A 23,523-nucleotide genomic window follows, 5' to 3' on the forward strand; every position below is an offset into this window, starting at 1 on the left:
TGGAATATCACCCTTAAAAGAACGGGAGAACGCAAGTGTGCATTTTGGAACACAACCTTCTCAAATCAAAGTTTATTTGTCACGTGCGCTGAATACAACAGGTGTAGACTTTACAGTGAAATGCTTACTTACAGGCTCTAACCAATAGTGCAAAAAAAGGTATTAGGTGAACAATAGGTAGGTAAAGAAATAAAACAACAGTAAAAAGACAGCCAATATATAGTAGTGAGGTTCTCTAATTGAATGACAACAAACACTTCATTGAAGAATCCCGTCCATAGTTCCCAGTTCTACTAGGAGTAGTACTGTTGACCAATCACAGATGAAGGGGCGTAGACTTTGGCTACCGAACTTCGACTTGCCTCAAGAAAAAAAAATGTATGCACGAACAGCCAGAAAAAAACCTGCCGAACACCAAGACGAACGAAAGCGTAAACAAATGTCATAATATGTGTGGCAACCTTTTCAACTGGGAAGCATGCAAAAGGCTTCAGGAGATGTGGGCCTCCACCTGCCCAAGCAGCGAAGCATCAAAGAGCCCCAGCACCCCCACCTGTGACCCTGGCACAGTATCAACACAGGAACCCTCACATGGCTCAAGCTCTGGCAACACCTCAGTCAAGAGGACAAGCTTAGCCAGCACCACAGCCACACTAGTGGGCGCACACACACACACACACACACACACACACACACACACACACACACACACACACACACACACACACACACACACACACACACACACACACACACACACACACACACACACACACACACACACACACACACATAGGCCTGTATAAACATGGATGTACAGACAAGCATGTACATATCCACGCAAACACTTACTCAAACACACAAACATACGCATGCATGCACAAACACACACACAAACACGCACACACTTGTGTAACCCCCCCATGCACGTTCTAGACAGGCTCTTGATCTTTGAAACAGCTGTGACCAAAGACCTCAGCATCTGAGCATCTGTTAGGGACGTGCTAGAATGCACGCACACATGACTTGACAAATAAAAGGAGCTAAAAGAGTTATCCCACAAAGCCAATAGCAAATCATTATTGTCATGATACTTTTAAAACAATCTACTCAAATAAATTACATTCAGGAGGAGTAGTAGTGTTTTTGAAGATAACTGATCTTTCTTTACTTTATTGACTTTTTCACAAAGAACTTAAAGATGAATCCCAGGCACCTAGTCAATAACGGAATTGAGAATTAAATTAGGATGTGCTTTAAGCTGATTTACATTCAGACACAGCTTGCATAGCCTTTGAAGGCCGAGACGCAGTGACAGGAACCTCACGGCTGACCTTATTAGAGCCGCAGAGTGAAGACAGCTGGAGTGAATAACGAAACTGAGACTGTGCAGTTTAAAATGTCACAATGCTGCTACAGGTGTCAGATCTTAACTTGATGATTATTTTGTCACAAAGAATTTTCCTGCTGCATTAGGAAACTGAAATGAGCCTTGAGATTCTTAGAAAATGAGCAGTTCTCTTTCTCTCCTTGCGAGTGCAGTCGAGTCGTTGATATCAGGCCTGCTATCAAAATAATATTCTCTCTCGCTCGCTCAAACGCTGGGCCGTGGTCCTATTACTGCAACATTCAAATGTACAAAAATGTATCTGAAATGCAGCCATACACATCAACAACCGCTGTTTTATATATACTGATCAAAAATATAAATGTAAAGTGTTGGTCCCATATTTCATGAGCGTGTATGGCGAGTGGCTTGCTGATGTCAACGTTGTGAACAGAGTGCCCCATGGTGGCGTTGGGTTATGGTATGGGCAGGCATAAGCTACAGACATCGAACACAATTGCATTTTATCGATGGCAATTTGAATGCACAGACATACCGTGACGAGATCCTGAGGCACATTGTCGTGCCATTCATCCGCCGCCATCACCTCATGTTTCAGCATGACAATTCACAGCCCCATGTCGCAAGGATCCGTACACAATTCCTGGAAGCTGAAAATGTCCAAGTTCTTCCATGGCCTGAATACTCAGCAGACATGTCACCCATTGAGCATGTATGGGATGCTCTGGATCGAATTGTACGATAGCTTCAGTGGTGGTCAGTGCCGTTTAAATGTATTTATTTTTTATGAGTATGGCCTTATTTCTATTACAGCATATTGGATGACTCTCATTCATATTCCATTAACCCAGTACAATGTAACAGCGATAGGTTTAGGCTACTACATGTTGCTAAAGTTTTTTTTTTATCCTGAAAAACTCTCCAGTCCCTAACGATTACAAGCATAACCACTATGCTTGAAAACATAAAAAGTGGTACTCAGTAATGTGTTGTACTGGATATTCCCAAAACATACGTTTTTATTCAGGGAAAAAAGTGAATTGCTTGCCACATTTAATTGCAGTATTATTTTAGTGCCTTGTTGCAAACAGGATGCATGTTTTGGAATAAATGTATTCTGTACAGGCTTCCTTCTTTTCACTCTGTCAATTAAGTTCTCAGTTTTCTCCTATCACAGCCATTAAAATGCACTGCTCAACTGAGGGATCTTACAGATAACTGTATGTGTGGGGTACAGCGATGGGCTAGTCATTCAAAAATCATGTTAAACACTATTATTGCACACAGAGTGAATCCATGCAACTTATTATGTGACTTATTATGTGACTTGTTAAGCACATTTTTACTCCTGAACTTATTTAGGCTTGCCATAGTAAAGGGGTTGAATACATATTGACTCAAGACATCAACTTCAACTTTAATGTTGTATTAATTTGTAAGCAATTTCGAAAATCATAATTACATTTGACATTATGGGGTATTGTGTGAAAGCCAGTGACAAAACATCTAAGTTTAATCCATTTTAAAATCAGGCTGTAACACAACAAAATATGGAACAAGTCAAGGGGTGTGAATACTGTAATTTTCTCGTCACTCTCCCTTCCCCTATTGTGTTTCACCATTGCATTTGGTGTTACTAGTTAAAATTAGTGGCAAAATTATTCTACTCTTACTGTAAACAACTCGACCAATACAAAAAATATGCTAAACAGTTAACAAAATGATTGCACATTAATAAAGGTAGCTAGCTCATTCTAAAATAGAGATGTGATTTCTGTACCAGGGGATTGTACTGTGTGCAAGTCTTCAATGTAGACCACAATTCGTTGAATGAGGTATTAGTGAATGGCTGGAACAAAAACCTTAAAACAGGTCTATAAAAAAAACTATGGCTGTCATGACTAAATTTGCCCTCATGTACTGAACAAGCTTATGAATGTTGGAGGTTAATCTCCTTGATGTGCCTCACTTCGGAGTGACTTTTTTTGTACGATGGACTGTGTTTTAAGGACCCATGCACAGATCCAAGAAAATCAATAAATGTTAACATTTATTCAAAATGACAACTGTTGATGTCTCCACATGTTTCTGGTTTTGAGGCTTGGGCATCTGGTGACACCTGCAAGGAGAGAGAAAGGCATCAATAATATTACAATGCTGTATTAAGGCTCCCGAGTGGCGCAGCGGTCTAAGGCAATGCATCTCAGTGCAAGAGACGTCACTGCAGTCCCTGGTTTGAATCCAGGCTGCATCACATCCGGCTGGGATTGGGAGTCCTATAGGGCGGCACACAATTGGCCCAGTTAAAAAAGAACATGAGTGAAAAAACACAGGAATCGCTCCATTTGTGACCCTGAAGAGAGATAGAGAGAGAGAGTAAGATAAAAGAGAGAGACATTTGAGTGAACAGAAGAGATGAATGAAACGTGTCATTGAGCCTATGAGCCTTTGAGCCATTGTGGCTCTGACCTTGAGTTACTATCTGGGATTAGTCAACAAAAGGACCACGACAGACAGCGAGGATTATGCAACAAGTAGATTGGTGGAGTGGATAAGACGGACAATAAAAGAGAGGGAGAGTTAGAGAGCAAGAGAGGGATGTGTGATGGAAGGGAAGAAGTGAAGCAGCTGTTTGATCAGAGCTAGAGCCAATTAGGACATTGAATCATTGATGAGACCTACATTTACCTTACAAACATTAAAAGGATAGAAAATTAGGGATAGAGAGGAAGCTCTTTAAATGCCACCCCTGAAGTGTGTTTATAACAGACTGTTTCATCATCTTATTACCAAACCCAGCTAGTACATTTGGTTCCTTAAAAGTTGTGGGAACTAATGATTTTGGTTTCACACTGGTTGTGAGAATGAATGAAGCTTCCTAAGTTTCCTGACCAATAAAACAGAAATGCAAATTTCACCTGTTCTGGGAATTTTAGGTTGCAGGGAGGTTCTGAGAACATTTTACTCTGGTTCCTTTAAACTTTTCCTGGTAGGTTTTATTAACACTCGGAGGACGTAAATTCTAGGTTATTTAGAGGTTTTTTTAATAACTTCCTTAAAACTTTCACTGAATGTTTCAATAAGACCTTTAATAATACTGCTAGCTTATTTTGGGGATTTTTTTTTTTTACTCCAAGCACAGATAGGACAAATGACAATTCATTTCCTTAGGCATTAATCATGCATACTCATGTCATTTTTCTTGTGACACGGCATCAGTGCAATTCAAACCTATTATCTTGTGTTCTCTATCCATGGAATTAGTCCACTGTGCCACCATGACTGAGGTAGAATGCCATGTTTTTTACGCATACAAAGCTGTTCATTTTAGTTTATTGAAACAGACCTAATTTCAAAGGAAACAAGCATTCATTAAGATGAGGTGTGACCAATGAGCAAGCACGACCAACACACATGAACAGGTAGAGGATAGAGAGAGTTTAGTTGAGAACAGAATGTGTTGGTCCCATGTTTTATGAGCTGAAATAAAAGATTCCAGAAATGTTCCATACACACAAAAAGCTTAATTCTCTCAATTATTGTGCACCAATTTGTTTACATCTTTGTTAGTGAGAATTTCTCCTTTGCCAAGATAATCTATCCACCTGACATGGGTGGCATATCAAGAAGCTGGTTAAAAAGCATGGTCATTACACAGGTGCACTTTGTGCTGGGGAAAATGAAAGGCCACTCTTAAATGTACAGTTTTGTCACACAACACAATGCCACAGATGTCTCAAGTTTTGAGGGAGCGTGCAATTGGCATGCTGACTGCAGGAATGTCCACCAGAGCTGTTGCCAGATAATTTAATGTTAATTTCTCTGCCATGTCGTTTTAGAGAATTTTTCAGTAGTTCCAACCATTCTCACAACCGCAGACCACGTGTATGGCGTCATGAGGGCAAGCAGTTTGCTGATGTCAACGTTGTGAACAGTGTCCCATGGTGGCGGTAGGGTTATGGTATGGGCAGGCATAAGCTATGGACAACGAATACAATTGCATTTTATCGATGGCAATTTGAATGCATAGAGATACCGTGACGAGATCCCGAGGCCCATTGTCGTGCCATTCATCCGCTGCCATCACCTCATGTTTCAGCATGATAATGCACAAACCCATGTTGGAAGGATCTGTACACAATTCCTGGAAGTATCACGGCTCAGAATAAGACCCAGATGCAGACACAGGAGGAGGACAGTTCGAATCTCGAATCGCAGGCAGAGGTCAGTAATCCAAGGCAGAGTCAATTAGGGACCGAACGGCAGGCAGAGTCAGGGCAGGCAGAATGGTCAGATCCGGGAAGACTAGAAAACAAAACTTGAGAAACAGGAAAAACAGGAAACACGCTGGCAAGACAAGCCGAACTGGCACAGACAAACAGAAAACGCAGGTATAAATATAGAGGAGATAATGGTGACAAATGGGAGACACCTGGTGGGGGATGGAGACAAGCACAAGACAGATGAATCAGATCAGGGTGTGACAGTACCCCCCCCCCCCCCCCCTTCCCCCCTCTAGGGGCACCACCTGGCGTCCTACATGGCACATACCCGGCGGCAGAACTTAGCGATGAGGGCTGGGTCCAGGATGTTTCTAGTAGGGACCCAGCACCTCTCCTCCGGGACATAACCCTCCCAGTCAACCAGGTAATAGAATCCCCTGCCCTGAGGTTGAACATTCAGGATTCAGGAGGCGTCTCACCATTTACGCCAGATGGCCGTCGATAAGATGGGAGAGAGGAGTGGACCTTGAAACAGAAGACAAAGGGCTATGACACAGAGGTTTAATCCTAGACACATGAAAAGTGGGATGTATACGAACAGCAGAGGGGCTAAGGATTTTAGAGATGGGGAAAGGGCCGATAAAATCGGGGGAAAGTTTATGGGACTCCACCCAGAGGGGCAGATCCCGAGTGGAAAGCCATACTCTCTGCCCAAGATGTAGCGGGGAGCAGGGGTCCGGTGGCGGTTCACCTGTTGCTGATATCTGGAGGTGGTCTTGAGAAGAGCGGACCGGGCTCTCTTTCAGTCACGACAACAGCGGCGGACGAACATCTGGGCAGAGGGTATGCTGACTTCTTCCTCTTGCTCAGGGAAGAGCGGGGGCTGATATGCCAAGGAACACTCGAAGGCCGAGAGACCAGTGGCCGAGCAGGGAAGGGTGTTGCGGGCGTATTCCACCCACACGAGTTGCTGGCTCCAGGTGGTGGGATTGGCAGAGGCGAGGCAACAAAGAGCCGTCTCCAGGTCCTGATTGGCTCGCTCCGACTGTCCATTAGACTGGGGATGAAAGCCAGAGGACAGGCTGGCCGACGACCCAATGAGGATGCAGAACGCCTTCCAGAACCGGGATGAGAACTGAGGACCGCGATCAGAGACCATGTCGACCAGAAGTCCATAGATCAGGAAGACGTGCTGCACCATGAGCTGGGCTGTATCCTTGGCTGAGGGCAACATGGGAAGGGGAATAAAATGGGTGGCTTTGGAAAACCTATCTACCACCGTTGGGGGGTGGAGACAAGCACCAGACAGGTGAAACAGATCAGGGTGTGACAGGAAGAGGAGTGGGACAACATTCCACATGTTACAATCAATAGCCTGATCAACTCTATGCGAATTAGATGTATCGCGCTTCATGAGGCAAATGGCGGTCACACCAGATACGGACTGGTTTTCTGATCCACACCCCTACTTTTTTTTAAGGTATCTGTGACCAACAGATGCATATCTGTATTCCTAGTCGTGTGAAATCCATAGATTAGGGCCTAATCAATGTATTTCCTTATATGAACTCAGTAAAATCTTTTAAATTGTTGCATGTTGCGCCTATATTTTTGTTCATTATACAGTATCAGTCAAAAGTTTGAACACACCTACTCATTCATTAGTTTTTCTTAATTTTTTATATATTGTAGAATAATAGTGAAGACATCAAAGCTATGAAATAACACACATGGAATCATGTAGTAACCAAAAAATGTAAAACAAATCTAAATATATTTTACATTTGAGATTCTTCAAAGTAGCCACCCTTTGCCTTGACGACAGCTTTGCACACTGAACAATTTGAGAACATGAATTTAAATAGAACCATGGGTGTCACGCCCTGGCCTTAGTTATCTTTGTTCTCTTTATTATTTTGGTTAGGTCAGGGTGTGACGAGGGTGGTTTGTGTGTTTTTGTCTCGTCTAGGGTGTTTGTACTGTCTAGGGTTTTTTTGTACAGTTATGGGGTTGTGTTCATTATAGGTGTTTATGTAAGTCTATGGTTGCCTAGATTGGTTCTCAATTAGAGGCAGGTGTTTGTCGTTGTCTCTGATTGGGAACCATATTTAGGCAGCCATGTTCTTTGGGTATTTTGTGGGTGATTGTTTCCTGTGTCAGTGTTTGTGCCACACGGGACTGTTACGGTTTGTTCACGTTTATTGTTTTGTATTGGTGTTCATAGTTCAGTTTTCTATATTAAAACATGGATACCTACCACGCTGCGTATTGGTCCGATCCTTGTTACACCTCTTCAGAGGAAGAATAGGAAGACAGCCGTGACAATGGGGAAACCTGTAGGAAACGCTTTGATGAAGTACTGCATTTCTGACAGAAGAACGTTGTTTCTTAATGTTCTCAGAACTATTGAGAACATTCCCAATGTTAAAAAACGTTCCTAGAAAACTACCAAAAATGTAACTAAATGTACCTATGTTTTGAACTTTTAGGAAACTTTATGCTAAAGTAATGAAATACCAAGAAAATAACATATTTTTGTCAAGTTCCTTAAATGTGTTGAGCAATGTTCCTGTCACATATACTCCCTCTCCAGCCTCTAGGTCATCAGGCTGCTGATTATCCCCCACACCTGTCACCATCATCTCGCACACCTGCGCCTCATGACACTCACCTTGACTCCATCACCTTGATTATCTTCCCTTATATCTGTCACTTCTTTCCTCAGGTGTTATTGACTCTGTTTTCATGTCGGTGCATTGTTTGTGTTTCGTGGTCATAGTTTATTTTATTTATTAAAACACTCACTCCCTGAACTTGCTTCCTGACTCAGCGCACTCATTACAGTTCCAAAGCCAAGCAACTATCCTGCACCATTCCCAGAATGCTGAGAGAAGGTTGTATGCAACATAACCATAGGACAACCATACTCTTAGAAACATAAGGTTGTCAGAACGGTATGTGTTAGCTGGGCACTGTACTGTACACCAGTAATACATGAAGATTTAGGATGGAATTTAATCAAACATGCTATAGCATGTTTACACAGTGTCTTTGTTTGAGCCCTTACTAATGCCCAAACTGGACGCATCTACAGGCACCTGTGCAGGAAGTCTATCTGGTAATAGGTTTTTAGTAGACCTAAAAAACATTCTATACTTTTATTTCACTATAAGAAAAGGGGCTACTGTGTAGTAAATTCTGCCCAAATAGAGCTTTTGACCTATACATCCTTTTAACAATGTTTGAGCATATGGGTTTATAGTGTTTGTTGGTTATCATGCACCAGGCAGCTATTATGTCTCTTTGTGTTTGTTTACATGCCATTGTTGTTCCCTTTCAGTCAGTCAACTTCGGTACAACATATTATGGGGAGCAAAGGTGGAAAAAGTACTAAATTATCATACTTGAGTAAAAGTAAAGATACCTTAATAGAAAATGATGTAAAATGAAGTAAAAGTGAAAGTCATCCAGTAAAATACTACTTGAGTAAAAGTCTAAAAGTATTTGGTTTTAAATATACTTAAGTATCAAAAGTAAAGTTAGCTGCTAAAATATACTTAAGTATCAAAAGTAAGAATCATTTACAATTCCTTATATTAAGCAAACAAGATGGCACAATTTTATTTATATTTTTATTTACGGATAGTCATGGTCACACTCCAGCACTCAGATATAATTGAAAAACAAAGCGTTTGTCTTTAGTGAGTCTGCCAGATCAGAGGCAGTAGGGATGACCAGGGATGTTTCCTTGATAAGTGTGCGAATTGGACCATTTCTGTCCTGTTAAGCATTTAAAATGTAACGAGTACTTTTGGGTGTCTGGGAAAATGTATGCAGTAAAAAGTACATCATTTTATTAAAGAATGTAGTTAAGTAAATGTAAAAGTTGCCAAAAATAAATAGTAAAGTACAGATACCCTAAAAAAACTACTTAAGTAGTACTTTGAAGTATTTTTACTTTAGTATTTTACACCACTGATGGGGAGTCACACTCTCACGACTTCGGTTGAAGGATCTACAATCAAGCCTGACAAGGCAAATGAAATCCTCGCCTCACTGGAAGCCCAACTTCCACAGGTGGTAAGTGTGAGGCTCGGATTGATTCCTTCAATTATTCCGCTCTTCAACTTGGTGTGAACAGGAACGATTCATACTACTAAAACAAATAATTGGAACACGAGAACATGTCTTACCGTGCCGCATGCGGTCAGAGGTTAGCTAGCATAGTTTAGGCTAAAGAGCCTCCTGGCTAAGGTCGGCTAGCATGCATATCTTCCGGTGAATGAAGCTTACTAGCATTCCTCCGGCACTATGGCAACCCCATTCCTATTTTAAATTCCTGGAAATTGGACGGCGTAAGGAGAGTGGTGCTTGCACTCTCCTCCGATGAGGAAGTAGTCCTGAGCAGCTGAGCCACTCCGCAAAAACATTGCTGTGATGCCAGTGCTCCTACATTTTGTTACGGCAAACGGGGACCTACATCAGCCATTGCTGGAGCCCTCTGTGAACATAAGAGGGCCGGGTTTTATGCAGGCTATACAACCTCACGGAAGCACAATGTGTGTTGAAAGCTTGTCCAAGTTTAATCCCCTCTGGTACCCTGCGTTACATGGTGTTCACAGGGTTAAAGGGGTATATTAATCTCCCCAGGGCGGGGAGTAATACGTTGGGTGATTCACTCTCTGTCCACAAGGGGGATTTCTGCCTGTAGCTCACTAGTCCCTATGAGGTGTCAAGTGATACAGGTTATGGGCCCTGTAGGTGATTGGTGGTTGGTAGCGGAGTCGAGGGAACAAGCAAGGTTGGACACGACCATGCTATTATCCCACACACAGTCTCTGTGGTTCATATGTACGCCGAAATGAACTGTCTTACTCCAGCTCAGCACTTTTCATTCCTGGGAATTAGATTTGATTACCAATCGCCCCTGTCTGTTACCACAGAAGGCGTCAGTTTTTCAGAGCCGTCTGTCCCAGCTGCGTTACAAGGCGCTTTGTCGCCAGTAATTATAGCCTCCATGATAAAGTGTTTTTATGTGTGCGGTGCAGATATGTTTTATTGTCACATACACCAGATTGGTGCAGTAAAATGTGTTGTTTTACATGGTCAGCCATGGCAGTACGGTGCCCTTGGAGCAAATTAGGGTTAAGGGCCTTGTTCAAGGACACCTGTCGCCAGATGGCACTGCCAATCGTGGTACGTCACTGATCGCAGGAGACCTTTATGCAAAACTTGGGACATAAACATATTTTTTTCAACCTCAAATGCCACCGTGTTCACAGGTGCCAAAAGTGTTGTCTCACGCATGTTAGTTAGATGAAAAGCATCCCTTCTCCAGTGGTAGAAAAAGGACCCAATTGTCATACTTGAGTAAAAATAAAGATACCCTAATAGAAAATGACTCAAATAAAAATAGAATTAGGTATAAAAAGTAAATGTAATTGCTAAAATATACTTAAGGATCAATTTTCTTGTTTTTAAAATTTACGGATAGCCAGGGGCACACTAATATTCAGACATAATTTACAAATGAAACATGCGTGTTTAGTGAGTCCACCATATCAGAGGCAGTAGGATGACCAGGGATGTTCTGTTGAGAAGTGTGTGAATTGGACCATTTTCCTGTGCTGCTAAGCACTCACAATGTAATGAGTACTTTTGGGTGTCAAGGAAAATGTATGGAGTAAAAAGTACAATATTTTATTAAGGAATGTAGTGAAGTAAAAGTAGTCAAAAATATAAATAGTAAACTAAAGTACAGATACCCCAAAAAACTACTTGAGTAGTACATTAAAGTATTTTTACTTAAGTACTTTACACCACTGCGCAGTGTCGCCTTGGATCATGCAAACAGTAATGTCAGGGTACAGGCTACAATTTGTTATGTGTCCCCCCAAGCATATGCAGCGTCACCACATTGACTGTTCCAGAGGCCTCTGTGCCCGTTTTGAGGGAAGAAATATCCTCCCGTCTCCAGAAGCAGGCAATCTGAATGGTTCCTATGTCAAAGATCCAGGACAGCTGGTACAGCCGGTATTTCATGGTTCCGAGGGACGGGACTTTGCGTCCCATTCTATATCTACGTGCCCTCAGCTAGCACCTCAAAAGCACCTACAAACTCAGAATGGTCATGAGCCGCCGGCTATTACAGACGATTGGCTGCCGACGGCAGAGTTGAGGGGGCAAACAGTGTTACACACATCCATGTTACTGTCCCGTATTCAGCCTCTAGGCTTCAAAAGAAACCAGAAAAATAACTGTCTTTCTATCTCAGCAAATTCCGTTTCTGAGGTTTGAGCTAGACTCACTTGTGTATCCCGATTTTCTATCCCCACAGAAGGTGTCCTAGTTCCGGCCTTACTTAGTAGAATTTCAGCTGGGTCACACAGAGCGTTTTTGCCAGTGCCTACGCCTTCTGGGGATGATGGCTTCTGTGATGGAAGTCGTTAACGTGGGGCTATTGTTGATGTGGCCCTTCCAGCGCTGAATGCTAGCCACTCACCTGGAAGTATCTCGCAGCCTAAGCCGGTTGCTTCGGGTGTCGCCGTGGGACCCTCTGCTATACTCCAATGGGCTGTTGTATCCCACAAGGTGATCATAACAGATCCATCCCCCCGAGGGTGGGGCGCGCTGTACGAAGGCAACTCAATTCATCGGGTATGGACACTGGTGCGGAGTGCATATCAATTACCCGGAGCTCCTAATGGTGTATCTGGCGCTCAGGCGCTTACCCCTGCTTTTGTTGGGCTGGCTTGTGCTGGTCAGAAACGACAATATGTCAGTGGTGGCATGCATCAACAGATGGGAAGAGACTCTGTCTCTCTCCCTCCTAACCTTGGCTCGGTCCCTACTGCTGGGGAGCAGTGTGCACAGAAGTCGAGTCTACTCCTCTGGGTGGTCTCCCAGGAATGGGAAATTTTCGTCAGGGCCTATGTAAATCTTAACGGATTGCAAGAAAACGCGCCGGCGCTCCAGTGTCCTCGAACCGTCCTTTCCGCGTGTGGTTCTGATTCAGCCCACATTGGAGAGTGCGCGCCGTTAGGGCTTATCATTGATTCTTGTGGCTTTCCGTTGGCCCAGGCAGCCTTGGTTTGTGGAGATCATTCGCCTTTTAGGCGGGGACCCGTGGCAACTCCCGTTGTGCAGGGACCTGTTGTCCAAGGTGCACAGGCAGGTTTTGCAAGCGAGGCCTGAGATTTGGTTCCTATGGGCCTGGCCCCTGAGAGGGCCAATCTGATGACTAGAGGTTTACCTCCGAATGTTATTGCTACCATTTCGTCTGTGAGGGCGCACTCCAAGAGAGGGCTGGATGCGTATAAACGGCAAGTGTTTGAGTGTGGTAATCAACAGAGCCTCACTAGGTCCACCCCGATTGTGCGGTACCTGAAAGCTATATGTTGTCTCAGACCGGTCTCTAAACCTATTGCGCCTCCATGGGACTTGGCGCTGGTTTTGGAGGCACCGTGTGCGGCCCCCTTTGAGCCTCTGGAGTCGGTGGATCTGAAGATCCTCTACTACATAACTTCTGTGCTCATGGCTTTGGCCTCGACTAAACATGTTGGGGACCTCCACGCGTTATCCGGTACTCAGTTCGTCCCGGGCGACTCTAAAGGGAAATTGCATCCAAATGTGGTCTTAGCCAGGACTTTTGTAGGCGATATCCTACAGGTCCTTAGCTTTTGAGCCATTTCCCTTTTCGCCTCCTGTTGCTTCTGAAGAGCAACAGAGGTTACTTGCTCTGTGTCCAGTGCAAGCTTTACGCATGTACATTGAATGGACCCAGGATATCCGGTTGTGTGACCAGTTTTTGGTCTGTTTGCTAATCCAGCTCTCGGCAGGGCGCTACCTAAGCAGCTTCTCTCCCACTGGAATGTGGAGGCTATCTTCCTGGCATAAAGCAGCAAAGGGGTAAGGGTTACCTAGCGGTGTACACGCCCGCTCCATCAGGGGTCTGGCAGCGTTTTAGGCGTTGTTTAAACTGTTGACTGTAGGAGATATGTGTTGCAGCGTTTTGGCCATCACCACACACTTTTGTGAGGTTTTATCACTTGGATGTCACTGCTCCCAGTGTAGCCCACAGGGTGCTTATGGCTGGGACAGGGGAAAATCACTAGGCAGCACACCATGTGCGCAATACTTAGACTGACACATCTGGCAGGGTCAGGTCTGGGTGGTTTGCCATGGGCCATTTCCATTTAGTATCCGTTGGGGTCTGCTTGGAGCGTTGGAGTCGGCTTGGGGCGTGATTATATTTCCCCATATTATGTTGTACCAAAGTTGACTGACTGAAATGTAACGTAACGTTATGACTATAACTAATATTCCCTGAAGGAGGGAAAAGAGGTAAAACATGAGGTACAACCTGTTACTGGGCTGGGTGAAGAGCAGTATTCATTTGAAGGAATGAATCCGAGCCTCACGCTTATCACCTGTGGAAGGTGGGGCTTCCAGCGAGGCGCGGATTTCATTGGCCTTGTCAGGTGTGATTGTAGATCTTTCAGCCAAAGTTGCGAGAGTGCAACTCCCCAAAGTACCTTGTATCTTGTATCCCTCCTTCAGGGAACAGTAGTTAATAGGCATAGCGTTACATTTTCACATTTCTAATGGGCTGTGAACTTAGTCTCTTCTGTGAAGACAGTGATGCTTTGAAACCAACTCTGGGTCTAAGGAAGCCCTCAAGATGACATTTAGGAGGGGCATCATGTCAGACCATATGATAGACGCATCAACTGAAAGATATAACCACTGGCCAAACCATTTCACAGAGGTACGATAATCCATCCCATTATTGTTGGCCTAACTACAGAATCAGTTCAAATGTGTGTGTGTCAGTGTATATAAGCGTCTATACAATGGTGCCTAAATGTACACATTGTGTACATGTGCCTGTGTGTGTGTATGTGCCTGTGTGTGTGTGTATAAGGGAGGCTTCCTGTCCAGTCTAGAAATCTTTCAATCCACAGCATCCAGTGACAGATAGAGGATGAGAAGCGCATTGACCTGTCACTGCAACCCCTACCACCCCTTCTCCTCGTCCCCCTTTTCCTCCACCTCCACTCTCTCCAGTCTGTTCTCCCAGGATGCCAGTGACCCATGTGCCTATCCGTCAGCTCACCCCCTCACCACCTTCTGTCAACCCCTCCCACCCTCTCCCTCATTCCCTGCCATCTGTTCTCTCGCTAACCTCCGCATCCCATCTTTAATACATCTTCACCATATTCCACCTGTATGGCTGATGGCGTCACAACGGTTCACAATGGCATAAGCCTCCACTCTAGAGAGCATCCTTCACCTTCACAAAATGACCAGTGAAGACTGGCTCCAATTGGGTCCCCAGCTAAAGCTGCCTGAGACGAGAGCAGAGGAGAGCTGCGTCCAATGAAAGAGAAGCAAATCTGGAGTCCAGTAATCTAAGATGACACATCATTATAGAGTGCAGCTCCACTCGTGATGCAGAACGCCAATAACAATACACACAAATCTGTCTGCATTGAATGGCCCCAGACAATGGCAGATCTAATACCTAACCTGCTAATATATCCCTCTCTTCCTCTGGAGAGCTGACAGCTGTGTGTGTGTACTCAAGGTAAACCTTGTTAAGTGTTTTCAAAAGAAAACTTTGAACGCACTGAATCAATAATTAATTACCTAAAGGAGTCATTTGACTGGCCCAGATGTAGTCAACAATTGCACAGGAAAACAGAGGAGCTAATTCCAGTAATGATCCCATGGTTCTGGAGTCTAGACAGAGTGGTTCATGGAGATCATTGTGGAATTGACTGTTGGTTGACTAGTGCAACTGGGTGGTCCAAGCTGGCCATTTTGAGCCAAAAAACTCTAACTCTAGCTAGACTATCAGTTATCACTGTGAAATTAAGAATCATTTAGGCCACATTTTCAAACTAGAGAGGAAATGGAAGAGATAGGTCCAACTCAGCTAAAAATCTGTCTCCATCCAGCAGGTGGTGTTTTTTGTTGTTTCCCTACCAAGCAAGGATTTTTTGTATGGAGGTCAATGAGAGTGTCGAATTATGTAAAAACATTTTTTATGGCTTATTTGCTACGTGAGATTTATTGATCTAATAAAAGTTTTGTAATGCTTAAGTTGTTAGAAGTGTACTGATATAAGTAGGACATGTGACATCCCGGCAACTTTGAGAAAAAACACTTTAAATCGGAGTTATCTCGAGATGGCTGTATATATTCATGGAATGAGGCTAGTAGCATAGCATCTCTCTCCATTAAATACAGGAGGTTGACATCAACAACCCTCATTGAATATTCAAAAAAGGATTAGAATAATGAGATGTATCCACCAATCCAAAGAAAGGATAGTCTGCAGCTAGACAACCCGCTGTGCCGCTTTGTGGACAACGACCCCCATTGTTAGTGCGGAGAGAGACATGTATCGTGTCAGTATACCCATAATCATTGGTCAAACTCATTCCACGGAGGGCCGAGTGTCTGCGGGTTTTTAGCGCCTCCCTTGTACTTGATTGATTAATTAAGGTAACTGATTAGTAAGGAGGATGAGAAGTGCATTGACCTGTCACTGCAACCCCTACCACCCCTTCTCCTCGTCCCCCTTTTCCTCCACCTCCACTCTCTCCAGTCTGTTCTCCCAGGATGCCAGTGACCCATGTGCCTATCCGTCAGCTCACCCCCTCACCACCTTCTGTCAACCCCTCCCACCCTCACAACCCTCACCTGGTTGTCTAGGTCTTACTTGAAAGGAAAAAACTAAAACCATTAGACACTAGGCCATCCATGGAATGAGTTTGACACCACTGGTTAAGGTGTTTAAAATGAGCATCACCTGATTCAACTACTCAAGGGCTTGATGAATCAAGTGTGTTAGTGTTGGTTTGGAAGAAAAAACAAACGTGTCAGCTGAGGAGGCCCCAGGACTGGAATAGAACCCCCCCTGGATTAAATCCCAAAAAGATCAAGAGGGTCAATTAACTTCTTATGGGCAGGTGGGACGGGAGCGCGAAATTCGAACTACAGAATTATAAATATTTTACTTTCATAAAATCACAAGTGTAATTCATCAAAATAAAACCTAACTTCTTGTTAATCCAGCCGCTGTGTGAGATTTCAAATAGGCTTTACGGCGAAAGCACACCATGCGATTATCTGAGGACAGCTCCCTGCATACAAAAGCATGAAAAACATATTTCAACCAGGCAGGTGCGCCACAAATGTCAGAAATAGCGATATAATAAATGCCTTACCTTTGATGATCTTCTTCTGTTGGCACTCCAAAAGGTCCCAGATACATCACAAATGGTCATTTTATTCGATAATGTCCTTCTTTATATCCATAAAAACTAAATTTAGCTGGCGCTCTTCAGTCAATAATCCACCCACTTTCCCTCCATCAAAATGCATCCCAAACGTTACCAATAAACTTTTCCAAACAAGTCAAACAATGTTTAAAATCAAACATTAGGTACCCTAATACGTAAATAAATGATAAAATGTAAGAATTGTTAATGTCTTTACCGGGGATAAATACCAAAGAACGTGTTCTCTTCCACTCGCTTGGAAACCCTACAGACAAAATGGGAGCCACCTAGAAAAACTACAATTTCTGGCTAATTTTTCCAAAAACCAGCATGAAACTCTTTCTAAAGACTGTTGACATCTAGTGGAAGCCCTAGGAACTGCAATCTGGGAGGATTTCATTTTTTTGGGATATTTGTCCTTGGGGTTTCACCTGCCACATCAGTTCCGTTATACTCACAGACATAATTTTAACAGTTTCAGAAACGTTAGAGTGTTTTCTATCCAAATCTACCAATTATATACATATCCTAGCCTCTGGGCCTGAGTAACAGGCAGTTTACTTTGGGCACGCTTTTCATCCGGACGTGAAAATACTGCCCCCTACCCAAGAGAGGTTAACTTGATAGAAAAGACAGGGTGACATTGTCCCAGGGCTGGCTCGCTGGCTCTCTCTCGCTCTCTTGCTCTCTCTCAATGACGGCTCATTTCCTCCACTTCCTGCTCAGCTGCACAATTATCCTAATTTCAGCCGAGCGATAAATATAGGAGGGGAGAGAGGGAGGAGGAAGAGATGCTCTTACAGATCCTCTCATGTTGGTAAAGCCAAAGAATACTTGAGAACAGTCCAGCACTGCACTGACCAGGGGAGAAGGTAAGTTGAGCCACCTCTCAAAGTCAATGGCAGTTCTGTGTCCTGATAGAGTTGAGAGGGAGCCAGACGTAGAGAGAGTGAGTGTGTGTGCATTGTTGTATGTGCACACGTGTGTGTGAGGTGTGGGGGAGAGCAATGCAACAAAAACAACCTAATAAAAACTGGGGGCATCAATAGTTTTAGCATAAATTGGAATGGGGAATGAAATAGTGAATGACAGCTGGCGGGAATGAGGAATGGCGCATGTTAATGTGGGTTTATGAGCCTGAGACAGACCCAGAGAGACTTTTAATAACACTCAGCTACTCTGGCACAGCCATTCAGGTGGCCCATAATCTGCACTGTCATAATGAAGAGAATATGCTAATGTTAAAACCCCATCAAACAAAACAACCTGTTTGTGCATGTTCATGTGTGTGAGAGAGAGAGAGTGAGAAAAGGGGGATAGAAAAGGAGAAAGGTTATTGCTTTTCATACTGTGACTCTGCACACACTTTGTCACTCCAGAACTTCTCAACTATGTCATGAATATTGCTAGTATGATGTTCTCAATTTTGCACCTTTCGCTTCAATTTGTGCTTCTTAAATACCTTCATAAGCATTTAATCATATCCCTGAATATACAGTACCAGTCAGTTGACACACCTACTCATTCAAGGGTTTTTCTTTATTTTTTTACTAGTTTCTACATTGTAGAATAATAGTTTAGACATCAAAACTATGATATAACACATATGGAATTATGTAGTAACCAAAACAAATGTTATATTTTAGATTCTTCAAAGTAGCCACCCTTTGCCTTGATGACAGCTTTGCACAATCTCTCAACCAGCTTCACGAGGAATGCTTTTCCAACAGTCTTGAAGGAGTTCTCACATATGCTGAGCACTTGTTGGCTGCTTTTCCTTCACTCTGCGGTCCAACTCATCCCAAACCATCTCAATTTGGTTGAGGTTGGGTGATTATGGAGGCCAGGTCATCTGATGCAGCACTCCATCACTCTCCTAGGCCAAATGGCCCTTACACAGCCTGGAGGTGTGTTTTGGGTCATTGTCCTGTTGAAAAACAGATGATAGTCCCACTAAGCGCAAACCAGATGGGATGGCGTTTCACTGCAGAATGCTGTGGTAGCCATCCTGGTTAAATGTGCCTTGAATTCTATATAAAACACAGACAGTATCAGCAGCAAAGCACCTCCTCCTCCTTGCTTCACGGTGGGAACCACACATGCAGAGATCATCCATTCATTCACCAAATCTGCGTCTCATAAAGACACGTCGGTTGGAACCAAAAATCTCAAATTTGGACTCATCAGACCAAAGGACAGATTTCCACCGGTCTAATGTCCATTGCTCGTGTTTCTTGGCCAAAGCAAGTCTCTTCTTCTTATTGGTGTCCTTTAGTAGTGGTTTCTTTGCAGATATTCGACTATGAAGGTCTGATTCACGCAGTCTCCTCTGAACAGCTGATGTTGAGATGTGTCTATTACTTGAACTCTGAAGCATTTATTTAGGCTGCAATTTCTGAGGCTGGTAACTCTAATGAACTTATCCTCTGCAGCAGAGGTAACTCTGGGTCTTCCTTTCCTGTGGCGGTCCTCATAAGAGCCAGCTTCATCATAGCGCTGGATGGTTTTTGCGACTGAACTTGAAACTTTTAAAGTACTTGAAATGTTCCAGATTTACTGACCTTCATGTTTTAAAGTAATGATGGACTGTCATTTCTCTTTGCCTATTTGAGCTCTTCTTGCCATAATATGGACTTGGTCTTTTACCAAATATGGCCTATCTTCTATATACCACCCCTACCTTGTCACAACACAACTGATTGTCTCAAACAAATTAAGAAGGAAAGAAATTCCACAAATTAACTTTAAGGCAGACCTGTTTATTGAAATGCATTCCAGGTGACTACCTCATGAAGCTGGTTGAGAGAATGCCAAGAGTGTGCAAAGCTGTCATCAAGGCAAAGGGTGGCTACTTTGAAGAATGTCAAATATATTTTGATTTGTTTAACAGTTTTTTTGGTTACTACATGATTCCATGTGTTATTTCATAGTTTTGATGTCTTCACTATTATTCTACAACGTAGAAAATTGTAAAAAGAAAGAAAAATCCTGGAATGAGTAGGTGTCCAAACTTTTGACTGGTACTGTATATCTGCCATGCATTATAGCCCTTCCGCTAATAGTTATTGAGAGAGGTAGATAGGGAATGTATAAAGAGGCAGATCATATGTATAATATCAATTTGTAATTCTAATTAGTTTCCAGTAAAACTGCTTACTGGCAAAAGAGAGAGCAGCCAAAAGTCCTGCAGGGCGCAACCAAGGTTTGGATCAATAGGCCAAATAAATGCTTACAGTGGCACTACTCTGATTTAAAGTCTTACAGAACAGGGAACTTTGAATGCCCTCACTAACACGCTCCTTGGATGATAGATAAGACCTGAGGTCAAAGCCTGAATGAAGCTGATGGGTAAAATTGGACACAGAGAAGGGGACACAGACACAGACGCAAACACACACACAGCGCATGGTTGGTCATCACCACACAGATGTATTGTATGTGCTTAAGATAAGATATACTATTGTTACCTGAGGATTGCACAATAGTGTCAAAGTTATATATATCATTGGACTGAGGAAGGTAAACGGCAATGGAAGCAAAACATACATGGCAGTACATTTTTATTTCCATGACAACAGCCCTCGGAGTACTTGGATAGGGAATATAGCAGGAGACAGTGTGATAGGGAAAGAGAGGGAGTGAGGGGAGGAGAGAATGAGGGAGAAATAGTGACTTCTTGGCATGCGCCGTCCATCCTCTTAACTTATTCCTACTACTCTAGCACTGCCAACCACAGACCCTGCAGACAAGGTCACTCGAGGACTTCAGAACGTGCCTCTGCATCCTGTTAACTGAAAGGTGTTAGATGGATGATAACTACTTTATTGAGGAAAAATGTCCTTGCTATGACTGTGATGTTTTTTTTCTCACCTTGGATATCTTAAGATGAATGCACAAACTGTGAGTCGCTCTGGATAAGAACGTCTGCTAAATGACGAAACATGTCAAATAAAAGTTAGGGTGCAGTACTCACACAGAGACAGACGGAGCCCCCTCTGCACTGATACACAGGACTGTGATTCAAGATTCACTGTGGTATTGAAGTGACCTTAAAGGGATCACTCACCACAATCACCCATGAAAAGCTTTAGGTATATCATCTTATATGTGTATGCCATAAACAAGGATCAGCAGGTCAGAGTGGTAAGCAGGTTAGAGTGGAACTCAATTTAAATAATGTAATTACAATGCTAACATTGTACATGTGCACAAACAATCCTTGGCCCATGAAGGGCAAACCACATGCAACATAATTACTAACATTCATGGAAAATGGGAAAAACACATAGTACAAATGTGCTCCAACACAAATGCGCACACACACACACACACACACAGACACACACACAGGGGTCTGGCATGAACCACCTGGGGTGTCTGAATCTCAATTAAGTTACAGGGGATTAAATCAGAAATGTGATCAAACTCAGAGGTCCCACAGCCCCCCTCGCTCCTCTCTCGCGGAGGTCCCACAGCAGCCCTCTCGCGGAGGTCCCACAGCAGCCCTCTCGCGGAGGTCCCACAGCAGCCCTCTCGCGGAGGTACCACAGCAGCCCGCTCGCGGAGGTACCACAGCAGCCCGCTCGCGGAGGTACCACAGCAGCCCGCTCGCGGAGGTACCACAGCAGCCCGCTCGCGGAGGTACCACAGCAGCCCGCTCGCGGAGGTACCACAGCAGCCCTCTCGCGGAGGTACCACAGCAGCCCTCTCGCGGAGGTACCACAGCAGCCCTCTCGCGGAGGCACCACAGCAGCCCTCTCGCGGAGGCACCACAGCAGCCCTCTCGCGGAGGCACCACAGCAGCCCTCTCGCGGAGGTACCACAGCAGCCCTCTCGCGGAGGTACCACAGCAGCCCTCTCGCGGAGGTACCACAGCAGCCCTCTCGCGGAGGTACCACAGCAGCCCTCTCGCGGAGGTACCACAGCAGCCCTCTCGCGGAGGTACCACAGCAGCCCTCTCGCGGAGGTACCACAGCAGCCCTCTCGCGGAGGTACCACAGCAACCCTCAGCCCCCCACTCCTGTCAGTAGCTACAGTACCAAAGAGGAAAGCAGGAAAGAAGTCTCCCAGGCAGAGGCTCATGGGAAGGATAACTCCCCCTCCTCTCGTATCCCCCTCTAGAGTTACGGTTTTGATCATGCACGGTGACATGTTGCTTTATGTACCACTGATTGGTAAAAGCTGTATGACTCAATGACAGATGGTCTTGATCAGATATGAGGGGAAAATATATTACTCTACCAAACACACACCACACACAGATCCTGACTGACAGTAATAGACAGAGGGACTGAGTAGATTGAGAGCCAGGCTGGGTGCAGAGAAGTGTGACAAATGCTAAAACACATCCAGGTCTTAAGCCTCCTATTCTGGGGCTCAACCAACCCCCCCCCACCCATACAAACACAACTTTCATAAACATGATCACACCTGTAATAACCATGTAATGGTGTGTATGCCCAAGGTGTGTATGCCCAGGGAAGATATATCACAAGCCGGCTCATATCCTGTGACAAAAATGAGGGGACACGAACAACAGGTATAGGCCAATTTAAAAGTGTTCTTTATTATAAACAAACTATTAACTTAAACTAAGAAAAAGGAATGAGGTGTGGAAGTATCATGATGTAAGGTGTATGTAAAGTGCATGGATGCGTGAATATGTGTGTGTGAACATGACTGAGTGAAAACTATGCAAAACTACAAAGGAACAAACAAATCATGAGCATACCTGGAGGAGCAGAGAGAGAGAAAGAGGTGATTAGTAAGCAGTTTTATACCCTGAGCCCAGGTGGCTCCAATCACTAACAACCCTCCTCTGCCTGCAGGAGGAACCGCCCCCTGCACTGCAGAGGAGGAGCCGTGACAATATATACACATACATACACATACCTACATATATATATATACAGTACATGTCAAAAGTTTGGACACACTCATTCAAGGGTATTTCTTTATTTTTACTATTTTCTACATTGTAGAATAATAGTGAAGACATCAACACTATGAAATGACACACATGGAATCACGTAGTAACCAAAAAAGTGTTAAACAAATCTAAATATATTTTAGATTCTTCAAAGTAGCCACCCTTTGCCTTGATGACAGCTTTGCACACTCTTGACATTCTCTCAACCAGCTTCACCTGGAATGCTTTTCCTACACTCTTGAAGGAGTTCCCATATGCTGAGCACTTGTTGGCTTCATCACCATCTCAAATCGGGTTGAGGTTGGGTGATTGTGGAGGCCAGGTCATCTGATGCAGCACTCCATCACTCTCCTTCTTGGTCGAATAGCCCTTACACAGCCTGGAGGTGTGTTGGGTCATTTTCCTGTTGAAAAACAAATGATAGTGGGACTAAGCACAAACCAGATGGGATGGTGTATCGCTGCAGAATGCTGTGGTAGCCATGCTGGTTAAGTGTGCCTTGAATTCTAAATAGACAGTGTCACCAGCAAAGCACCGCAACACCATCACACCACCTCCTCCTTGCTTCACGGTGGGAACCACACATGCAGAGATCATCCATTCACCTACTCCGCATCTCACAAACACACAGTGGTTGGAACCAAAAATCTCAAATTTGGACTCATCATTACAAAGGACAGATTTCCACCGGTCTAATGTCCATTGCTTGTGTTTCTTGGCCAAAGCAAGTCTCTT

The sequence above is a fragment of the Salvelinus alpinus genome, chromosome 12 (genome assembly GCF_045679555.1).
Source record: "Salvelinus alpinus chromosome 12, SLU_Salpinus.1, whole genome shotgun sequence".
Classification (NCBI taxonomy): Eukaryota; Metazoa; Chordata; class Actinopteri; order Salmoniformes; family Salmonidae; genus Salvelinus; species Salvelinus alpinus.